This window comes from Penaeus monodon, chromosome 38 (assembly GCF_015228065.2).
Source record: "Penaeus monodon isolate SGIC_2016 chromosome 38, NSTDA_Pmon_1, whole genome shotgun sequence".
Classification (NCBI taxonomy): Eukaryota; Metazoa; Arthropoda; class Malacostraca; order Decapoda; family Penaeidae; genus Penaeus; species Penaeus monodon.
The window spans coordinates 13,501,703-13,511,702 of record NC_051423.1 but is presented as its reverse complement, the minus strand read 5'-3'; positions in this window follow the sequence as shown (position 1 = coordinate 13,511,702).

Here is a 10,000-nt window from a genome sequence, read left to right as displayed (position 1 = left end):
TTTCCCTCTCTTCAGCAACCCTTCTACTATCCACTCCCTATGGTGTGAAAGCCGTGTTGAAAGGATGAAAGGCTAACTTTGTGCCCATCCCTCAAGGTGCCATGGGCACGGTATTCCCGTTTAGTCGTTTAGCCTTACCCCTCAAGGGGACCGAGAGGTGGACTTTCCTCTCTCCAACATACTCTAGTCTTACCATGCCTAGTAATAAATATTATATACCCTTATTAGGGGCAATGAGGTTTGCCCATTCAAGTACACAAAGTTTCCTTTTGCAGCCTTTCCTGCTGAACCTCCTCCCACCGTCAATACTTGTACCAGAACTGTCTCTGTCTCTCTAACAAACTGCCCTGTCTCTAACAAAAATTGGTCAAGATTGTGTGAAGAAGACTTTCTCATCTGCCTCGTGGACTGTGATATAGTATCACCTGCACCAATATTGCCAGGATTACCTTCCGTAGACATGACCTCCCCCAGTGATGTGTATATTGGCTGAGAGTCTGTCTCGGTCTGACCATATCAACCTCCCCCTCGTCATTGTCAGAATTATTGGCATCTCAGCCACACTGCTCTGTACAACCGCGCATGCGTGCCAATTGTGGCGGCCTCCATAATGTATTTTATAGGGGCTGCCCCACCTACAAGTTTGAGTCTCAGGTGGCCACTCTCAGATTCAGGCTTGGCCAGACAAGAAGCACGTTGACGAGGTTTTTCTCATACTCCCTACTCTAATAATGTCACTCGCTCTGCCCCTCCCCCTCCCTCCCAAGATGTTCCTACGCCCTCCCCTATACCAATTCCTCCTCCATGTTACATTCCCACTTCTACAGTCTAAATGTTCCACCCCCTCTACCACACACCTCTACCTCCCTCTGCCCATACTCCCCAGACACCGGTTTCCTCTTCCCCCCTTATAAGAAAAACTTAATTTCTCAAAACTCTCCAACCAACTCCATTGCAGAAATTCTTGAAGATATACAAAGTTGTCTACTCGAGTCCCAAATAGACGAAGTGGCGAAGTTTGGTATGTGCAAAGGGATATAACTCTTAGTAGTCATATTCTTGTTAGTGACCACAGAAGAGGGTTCGATCTAGAGCAGATATTGCATCATCAAATATACTCGGCTCGTCTTCTCATGCCACAAGCTATAAGGAAGTACATACCTTGTCCAAGCGGCGTACACATCTTCAGTCCGAAATCTAATGTAGAGTGTGTTTTTGAGTGTCTGACATGGGACAAAAGTATGTAGATTGGGCAGGGTAAACAGAAAGAACATAGTATCATACGTCAGCGTTAGTGCAAAATGTGCAAGGTGCATTAAATTCGACCTCGAGAAACATGGGACTGTCTAAACAAGTTAGAAAATAAAAACAGTAGTATATACGTATAGTTCCTGCAAAAGGGTGTAGCAAACAGCGACAGGTAGTACATTTACAAGTGTGCAGAGGAAAATCCAATAAGAAATATAGAGACGTGGTCCATCTTTTGTTATTAAACAATGAACATTGCACGCTCTTAAAAAAGGTTAATCAGTTTGTTGACACATTCTCGCAAAGAGGGAGAAGTACTTTTAAGTATTCTTGTTGCACTTGCCACGCACCTTTCCAACGCAGAAGATCGCTGAAAATCACATGGGCAGGTGTACAAACCCTTAGACAAATACCCACCTCATGGGAGTCAAATGATATTTAGAAATTGGGCAAGATCGTATAGTCCTTCGCCTTATATTTTTATGATTTTTGAGGCTCAATTGGAGACTGACCGTACATCCCAGACCAAACACCACCCCAAGCAACCTCCTTTTTCCCATTTAATAAAAAAAACCTTTCAGGGAAACGGTTAAGCCGCATGTACCCCGGGCCCATCGACTCAGGCTGCCCAGCTTTGGGCATGGACAAGCCCGGGGGCAAGGACGATTTTGTGTTGTCCTGCTCAAGGCACCCAAAACCCCCTTTTCCACTGACCCTCTGCTAACTTCACCGCCCCGTCAAACCATGTGGGGCACCCTGGTCAGTCAGGATGGTAAAACTGGGCATTTAAAGAGGTTTAATAAAGTCTCGAGACTCTTCACCCCCCGCCCGCAACTTTTCCCCCTTGTCACACAATATTTGCTTTCACCTGCTGAAACTTGGAAACTTTTAAAAGGCCCCACGACATACTCCTTTCCCCCGGCCTTTATCTGTGACAAAAGTCCCCCGATGCCTTCCCACTAGCGTCAATGTCCAACAGGTGGGGAAGCTTTGGGTCCCAGATGGGGAAAGCCCGGGTTGCTTCCATCGGGGCCTTCTTCATTTTGCCCAAATGCGATTTACACGCCTCGTCCCACTGGAAAGCACCCCCCTTTTCTTGAAAGGGTCTTTTGCAGGGGACCCCCTTACATGGCGAAGTCCTTTTCAAAGCGGGGGTTTATTATTGCAGGGGGCCCGGGTAGCTCCTAAATTTTCTGCCACTTTGGGGTGGGAATGGCCCTTTTTTCCCCCACCGCCCCCCCTTCTTTTTCGGTTCCACACGGTCTTGACTAAAAACTACATGCCCCAGAAATGGCACCTCATGCTGGAAAAATTCGAGCTTTTCCCTTGGGGTTTGATTTTTAAGGGTTTGGGCCCTTTCCCTCAACTGCTGTAGCACTTCCTCCCCCTCCAGCCCCCTCCCCCGAAGGTGCTCCCAAGAGGGATGTTTCCCATAAAGGGGAAAACAAGGCCTTTTCCCCCCCCCATGGCCACCCCAAAAACCCTCTCCATCAGATTTTGAAAAAAACCCGGGGCTTGGAAAACCAAAAGGGGCATGACTTTTAAATTTTGCCACAGGCCTTCCCCCAAAGGAAAAGGCAGTCTTTGGCTTGTCCCTTTCCGCCATCTCCATCGGGGTGAAAAACCCCACTCCGGTCGATTTGGGGGAAAACCCACCTGGCCCCCACCAATGAAATCGAGTGTGTCATAAAATTCTGGGCAAGGGGTATGAGCCCTTTGGATGGGCCCTGTTTATTCAGCCCCAGTAGCCCAAAGGCTTTTGTGTACCACCCTTTTTCTTCCCCGGGGGAACAAACCCGCTGAGGGACCAGGGCCCTGTCTAAACCGTTAAATAAACCCCCTTCCCCGCCACTCTTTGGGACATTTGCGCTGCATCTCTTCTCGCCTGGTTTTGGGTTTTAATACGTCGGGGGGGGCTCTTGATGGGAAAACTACAAAGGGTTTTAAATGGGTCCCCTTCCCCGGGGTCCAGCGGCCCGGCCCAAAAGCCCCCCCTGCTAAACACTTTCTCCCATACTGAGCCGGGGTGGGGCCAAATCTTCTCTGTCTGTGCCCCCCCGTCGGGGTTAGCGGCGCTCCGGTTCCCAAAGTCCCCTCGGGGAAGTCGGGTTACTGGACGCCCACTTCCTCCCCAAGTCCCCAAAGCTTTGCACCAGCTGGCACCTTCTGGGCCTTTTTGGGAGAATTTAGCTCCCAACACTGTAACTAACCCCCCCCCCTGGTCCAACAAGGTTTCCCCCCAAACCCGCTACGCCATCAGCCACTGCGGGTTTTTTGGAGGGGCCCACGAGGCCCTCTACCCCACGCATACTTTTTACACCCGACACCGGTTCTAGACTCTGTCTTGGGGGCAAGGTCGGTCTTTTCAGCTTTAACTACCTCGGGCACAGCCAAACCCTTCGGGAAAGCGGGCCCACTTTTCCCCAAATGCCCCCTCACCAGCTTTGCCCAAGGCCCGCAAAACCCCCTTACCCCTGCGTCGGGTTGTAAAGGGGCCCAGCAAGCAGGGTCTTCCAATTGGCCACATACCCCGGGCAGCCGCTGCCCGTGCTGCCCACCCCCAATCGACCTCCACGGGCCCCTTGGGGTGAAACCAAAGCCCCTTTGACCCCAAACACAGCCCCCTCTGTGGTGGGGCCCTGGAATTTTCGCATAGGGGCCCAAACCTATAGGCCCCCCACTGGGGTCTTCTCACCCCCAATTGCCCCCACTTTTTGGGGCATGGCTTCCCTTCTATTTGGCCCTCCACCTGCATCGGGGCTGGTTCGACGGAGCTCCCAAAGGTGGGGGCCCGGGGAACCGAGGACGGCTGGGTTTCCCCCCCTTTCCCTTCCCCCCTTTTCCGGGTTTGAGAGGACGTGTTCTCCCCGCTCCCCCCGACTCGCCCTTACTCTTTTCCCTTTCCTCACCCCAAACCCCCAAAACACAAGTTTTTGGAAAGTGCTGGGGCTCACCTTCCCCAATGCTCCCCTTCTCCACTTTGGGCCTTCCGGGCTGGCACTGGCCCAGGCCACTGGTTGCCTTCGGGAAAGGGCCCTCGAACCCCCCCAAAGGCCCTTCCCAGGGGCCCCCCTTTCAGCCCTCGGGGTGTGCCTGCTTTCCGTAGTTTTTGCAGCTGCTGGTCCGAAAAGCATAAACCAAAAAAAATCGGGGCCGGGACCACTCTCTCTTCCACACCCGCAGGGTACGCCCCTTCCCAGCGCCTCCACTCCGACCCACTGGGAAAATGCCCTCGCCACCTCACAAGCCCCGTTTCTTAAAGGGGGCCCCGTTAAAACCCTCGGTGGTGGGGGCCCAAAACGGCTTTCCCAAAGCCCCCCCCCAACGTGGTGAAAGGGCTGGGGGGGATGGCGGCAGATCCCCCCAACATTCCCCCGCGGGGGCCCCCTTAGTGCTTTTTACCAGCTGCGGGCCTTCTCTTCCTGGCTCCAGCCCTGGGCAGATCCCGCTTTTTAAAATTGGGGCGACATATGCCTCCCCCACTTCCTATCCCTTTTTAACTAAAAAAAAGCGGTTTTCCGCCTCACAAAAGTCTGGAGGCCGGGGGGTTTGGGGGGGTGGAAAACGCGTGCTGTGAATTTAAACACTCCCAGGGGGGGGGAAAGGGGGGTTTGGGGGAAAGGCAACGGGGGGGTTGCCCGGGGCCCGAGTTTCCCGGCGACCTATATCCAAGGGAGCATTTTCCGATGGGTCCCCAGCTTTCGGGAAGGCGACTACTGGCTCCGACACAAACGCTGCGATTTTTCCATTTTTCACAGATGCAACATTCCCTTTGTAGACCTCAACAATTTGGCATCTCGACGAGATGGTGCGCCGGGCCGCGTGCCCTCTGTGCCTGCTCTTCCCCCTTTTTGTGCCATTTTCCCCCCTCATACCGGCCACAGGGGAAATGGGTCAGGTCCCCTCTGGGTCGGCTTCACCTCACTCATGCCTGCCTATCCCTGCCTCCTCTCCCTCATTTGGGTTTCCGCCATCTTGGGCGACATGTAAAACGGCGCGTCTAAATGATCAAAAATCCCAAATCCCACCCCCCTGACCCCCATTTGTTTTTGCCGGCCCCCTGTCTCTCTGCCCCCCAAAACAAAGGGAGGCTGGCCGACGGGGTGCTTTTCCAAGGGGCCGGAACCCCCAACAGCTTTCCCTGGGCACCCTTTCCCCAACGTCCCAAACACCAGGAAAGGGGAAAACCCTAAAGGCCCGGCAGGGGAAAAGAAATAAACACAAAATGACGGGCTTTCCTTTTAAAATTTTCCCATTTCACTTTTTTTATTTTGGGGACAAAAACAGGGGGGGGAAAACCCCATGCACAAATGCATGATACAGCTTTTAAAAGGGCAACATAAAGTATTCAGGTCCCCAAGGGCACACTGAGTACTTCACAAAGGGGCAGCACCCCCAAATGCGTCTCTCCCCTTTTTCTTTTTCCTCCGCCCCCTCCGCTCACAGCCATTTTTTGTCTTTTTTGGGCCCCGGGCCTCCTTTTTTGTTAACACATGTTTCGCACAGAAAAAAGACCCACTGGCGTAGCAAATATTAAAAATATATATATTTATAATATTATTATATATATATATAATTATTATTTATTTAATATATATATATAATATATAATGGGATGCATTATTTTATATATATATGATATATATATATATTTTATATATATATAAAATATATTTTATATTATATATATATATATATTAACCCCAACCCACATATATATATATAAAACCCTATATATATATATAAAATATAATATTAATATATTTTATATCATATATATATATATATTTTTAATAATATATCTTATATATATATTCTATATATATTATATATATTCCCATTTAAACTTTAAAATTTGTGTGGGGTGTGGTGTGTAAAGTTTAATTTAACCCTTTTAAAATTATATATTATATCTATATTAAAATTATATATTATATATATATAAAATATTTTTATTATATATATATAATCCCTTTATATTATTTTATATCCAGCATAATTTTTTATATATATATTTATATTTATAAATTTATTTATATTTTATGTGAATTATAAATATTTTTTTAAATGAATAGATTTATATCTATCTATCTATTATCATCTATATCTTATATCTTATCTATATATATTTATAAAATTTTATATATATATAAAATATATATAATATTATTTTATAGTTATATATATTATATATTATATATATATATAAAATATATTTTATATATATTATATATTCCCCATTTATATATTTATATATATAAAAGTATATATATATAATAATAATAATAATATATATAATTTTTTATATTTATATTTATATTTTATTTTAATAGTATTAAAATTTTTAAATATATATTATATATAATTTTTTCATATATAAAATCTCTTTTTTTAAAGGTTTGGGTTTAAAGTCTAGCCGCCGTGGTCAAGCATGATACTTATTTTAGTTTTCCCTGTTGTGTGCTCTTGGGTGCGACGTTAGGGTCCCCATTTTCCCTTTTCCCCGGGGAAAGGGCCCGGGGTTTCCCTTTAGGTTTAACATTTTTCTACTTTTCCGGGGTTTTGGGGCCCCACTGACTTGGGGTGGGGTTGCCCCCCAAAGGTAGGCAATCAGGGTGTTTTCCTTTCCCAAGGGGGGGAACGCGCCCGGGCCGGGGGCTCGAACCCCCGAACCAGATTGCCGTCCCGGGCAGTCCCTTTAATCCCCATGCTCTAAACCCTTCGGCCCAAAATATTATATATATATTTTAATATATATTTTAAATAATATAAAATATATATTTTATATAATATATAATGTATATATAATATAATTTTATATATATATCTTTTATGTATTCCCCTTTATAAAAATCATAATATATATTATATTATATATTTTCTATATATATTTTATAATTTTATATACAATATATTCGTGTGTATATATATGTGTTTTATTTTCTATATATATATTCCCATAATTATTTATATATATCTATTTTTTTCGTATATATATATTATAAATTATATTATATATATTATATATTATAATAAAAATTGTTTTCGAAATGCTATGGGCGCAAAAAAAATTCCGGGGGGAGAAACAGCTCCTCTGAACAATTCCCGGGGAAAAGAAGTTAAAAATGATTGTGGGCCTAATATGAAATTTCCCAAATAAACCCCCTTTACAATGTTTCTTGTCTTAAAGTACTACTAAATGATTGTTCCCCCAAATTTCTTTTTGATGTCATTCATTCTTCATTTTCCTTCTTTTCAATGCTCATTAATGCCATTGGCTTATCAAATTTAAAAATTCAATTCCTTTATTCCGTTTTCATGCTTCCATTTAAAGTATTTTTCATCATTCCTTATTGATAAAATGTAATTTTTTTTCAATTTACTAATCCCTTTCCCCAAGAAAAAAACTTATTCTTAAAGTCATCTTTCATTACCATTTATTATTTCCCCCTTTTTCATCATAAATTTCCCACTAAAAACCAATTATTGTCGATATTTTAGAACGCGTAAATCTTATTTACAAAATTTTTTTCATTTAAATTTCCCCTTTATCAAAATAAAAACACAAAACACGATAGAGAAAACCCCCCCTTTTCGATACCAAAAATAAAGCATAATGTACTCCCTAACCTTAAACCCAAAAAAGGGAAACGAAACGAAAAAAAAAAAAAAAAAAAAAAAGGGGTGGCCGATGCAAATCTGCCACGGAGATAGCGCTCAAGACGGTTGGGAGAGGTTGCTAAGACGCAATCACTAGCTAATCACCGTGAGTATTACAGTAATTAAACACCAATTTGTTATATACTGCGCTATTGCACACACACACACACACACACACACACACACACACACACACACACACACACACATACACATATATATAATATATATATATATATATATATAATATATATATTAATATATATATATATATATATTATATATATATAATAATTATATAAATCTGTGTGCATGTGTGTGTGTGTGACACCCAGTAATCAGGGAATCTACCTGGGCACCTGTGTGACATCCATTAATCAGTGGAAGCGCCTGGGAATGACCTCTCCTTTGGCGACATCAGGAAACGCTCTGGAAGGGCTAACCGACAGAGAACGGTTGGGTTCCACACCTCAGCGAGGTAGGAGAGAAGCAACCTAGTATGACCAGTCTCGGTAGTTCAGCCCAGCGCTCGTCGTGACCAGGTCGTCACCACCTCTGGTCCCCCTCAGGGCTGGTTGACCGGACACGCGACCCGACGCTCAGTGCTTTTCCCTAAGACATCATCTTGTGTGTTCCCTTCACTGTGTTGTACTCTTCCTTAATAAAGAGGCAAGCAGTTATTTCAACTATAACTACCCCTGCTAGCCATTGTATTAAGGTCCTGAGCCTTTTACAAACTGGTGGCAGGCTTGTCACTGCGTCTTTTGGCTCGCATCACGGACCCCAATCTCTGAAATTTGCTCGCCCATGCTTCCACGATCGACCATGTCTTTTAAACTACGTGAGTACACGGTTTGGGCGTCTTTATTTCTTTTCCTTTCTTCTTCTCCCATAAATGTGTTAAGCCGTATGTGCAATCACTCTCACATTGGTTTTTTTGGGTAATAGTGCTAAGTGACAGCAAATGCATGTTTCTCACATATTCTTCTGACCTTAGATCACATTAATGTGTGATTACGGTATGTGGTCAACAAACATGAATGTCATTCATTATTCAAGTATTTAATTAATTTCTCTATTAGAGATTATATTTTTTCAAATGCATCGAATTAATACATTCATGATTTTATCGTTATCACAAGTATCATATCATTTATTTCTCGTCTTGTTTTCCCGTCTTGACCTGGCCTCACTTTCACTTTCTGTCAGTTTGGCACGTGACATAGCTTGAGAGACAACTGTTCCCATTAATTGGTTGTTTGTAATTGTTTGCACCATAGGAATACGTGTAGCTTTGTTACATTGCTCAATGGTGACACGTTCTATCGGCGCTAGAGCAGAGCTCGTAACGCGATTTCTTATAAACTTATTATTTTGAGTATAGCATTAGGATCATCCCCATATCATATTGCACAGCGATGCCGATATAACCTGGGGGTTGCGTATATCACTTAATAAATCTACACTTCGATGCTATGATAGTAGGTACAAGTAGTGTGACCCGCAGTTATGTCTGTTAATTAATATAGGACTAGGATCATTATTCGCTTATTAATCGCGCCCTTCTCACCCTCTAGAGGTCACTTGCATGTTTTGGGTAAACCCCAGGCAATTGTGCAATTCGTGATAGTTAGATACCCATAGGGAACGTCACAATCACCCATCACATATATGCAGAAGAGAGCTGGTTATTTATAGATTTTCCCAGCTCAGTTCACTTCGTTGTAAGGCATTTTGGGTATAGAAAACCCCCGTCGATGAAGCCTGACATGCATAGCTAGACATGGCTACCTAGGAGAAAATTTGCTTGCTAAAAAGCTTACGAATATTTTTTTCACATCACCGTTCATTAGTGCATACATTCTGTTGTATATGATTAAATGTTGAATTCAATGTGGTAGTTGAAATAAACTTGTATTAATAGCATTGCTAATTCATCGCTGTTTTGTTATATTGAACGTTAATCTTGGTGTTTTGTGATTCTTTTCTGTGTGAGCTCACTCTCACTTTCATTCCCATTCATGCTCACTGTCGCTCACACACACACACAGACTCACTCACACACCCACGCAGAACAAAAGATACTGGAACC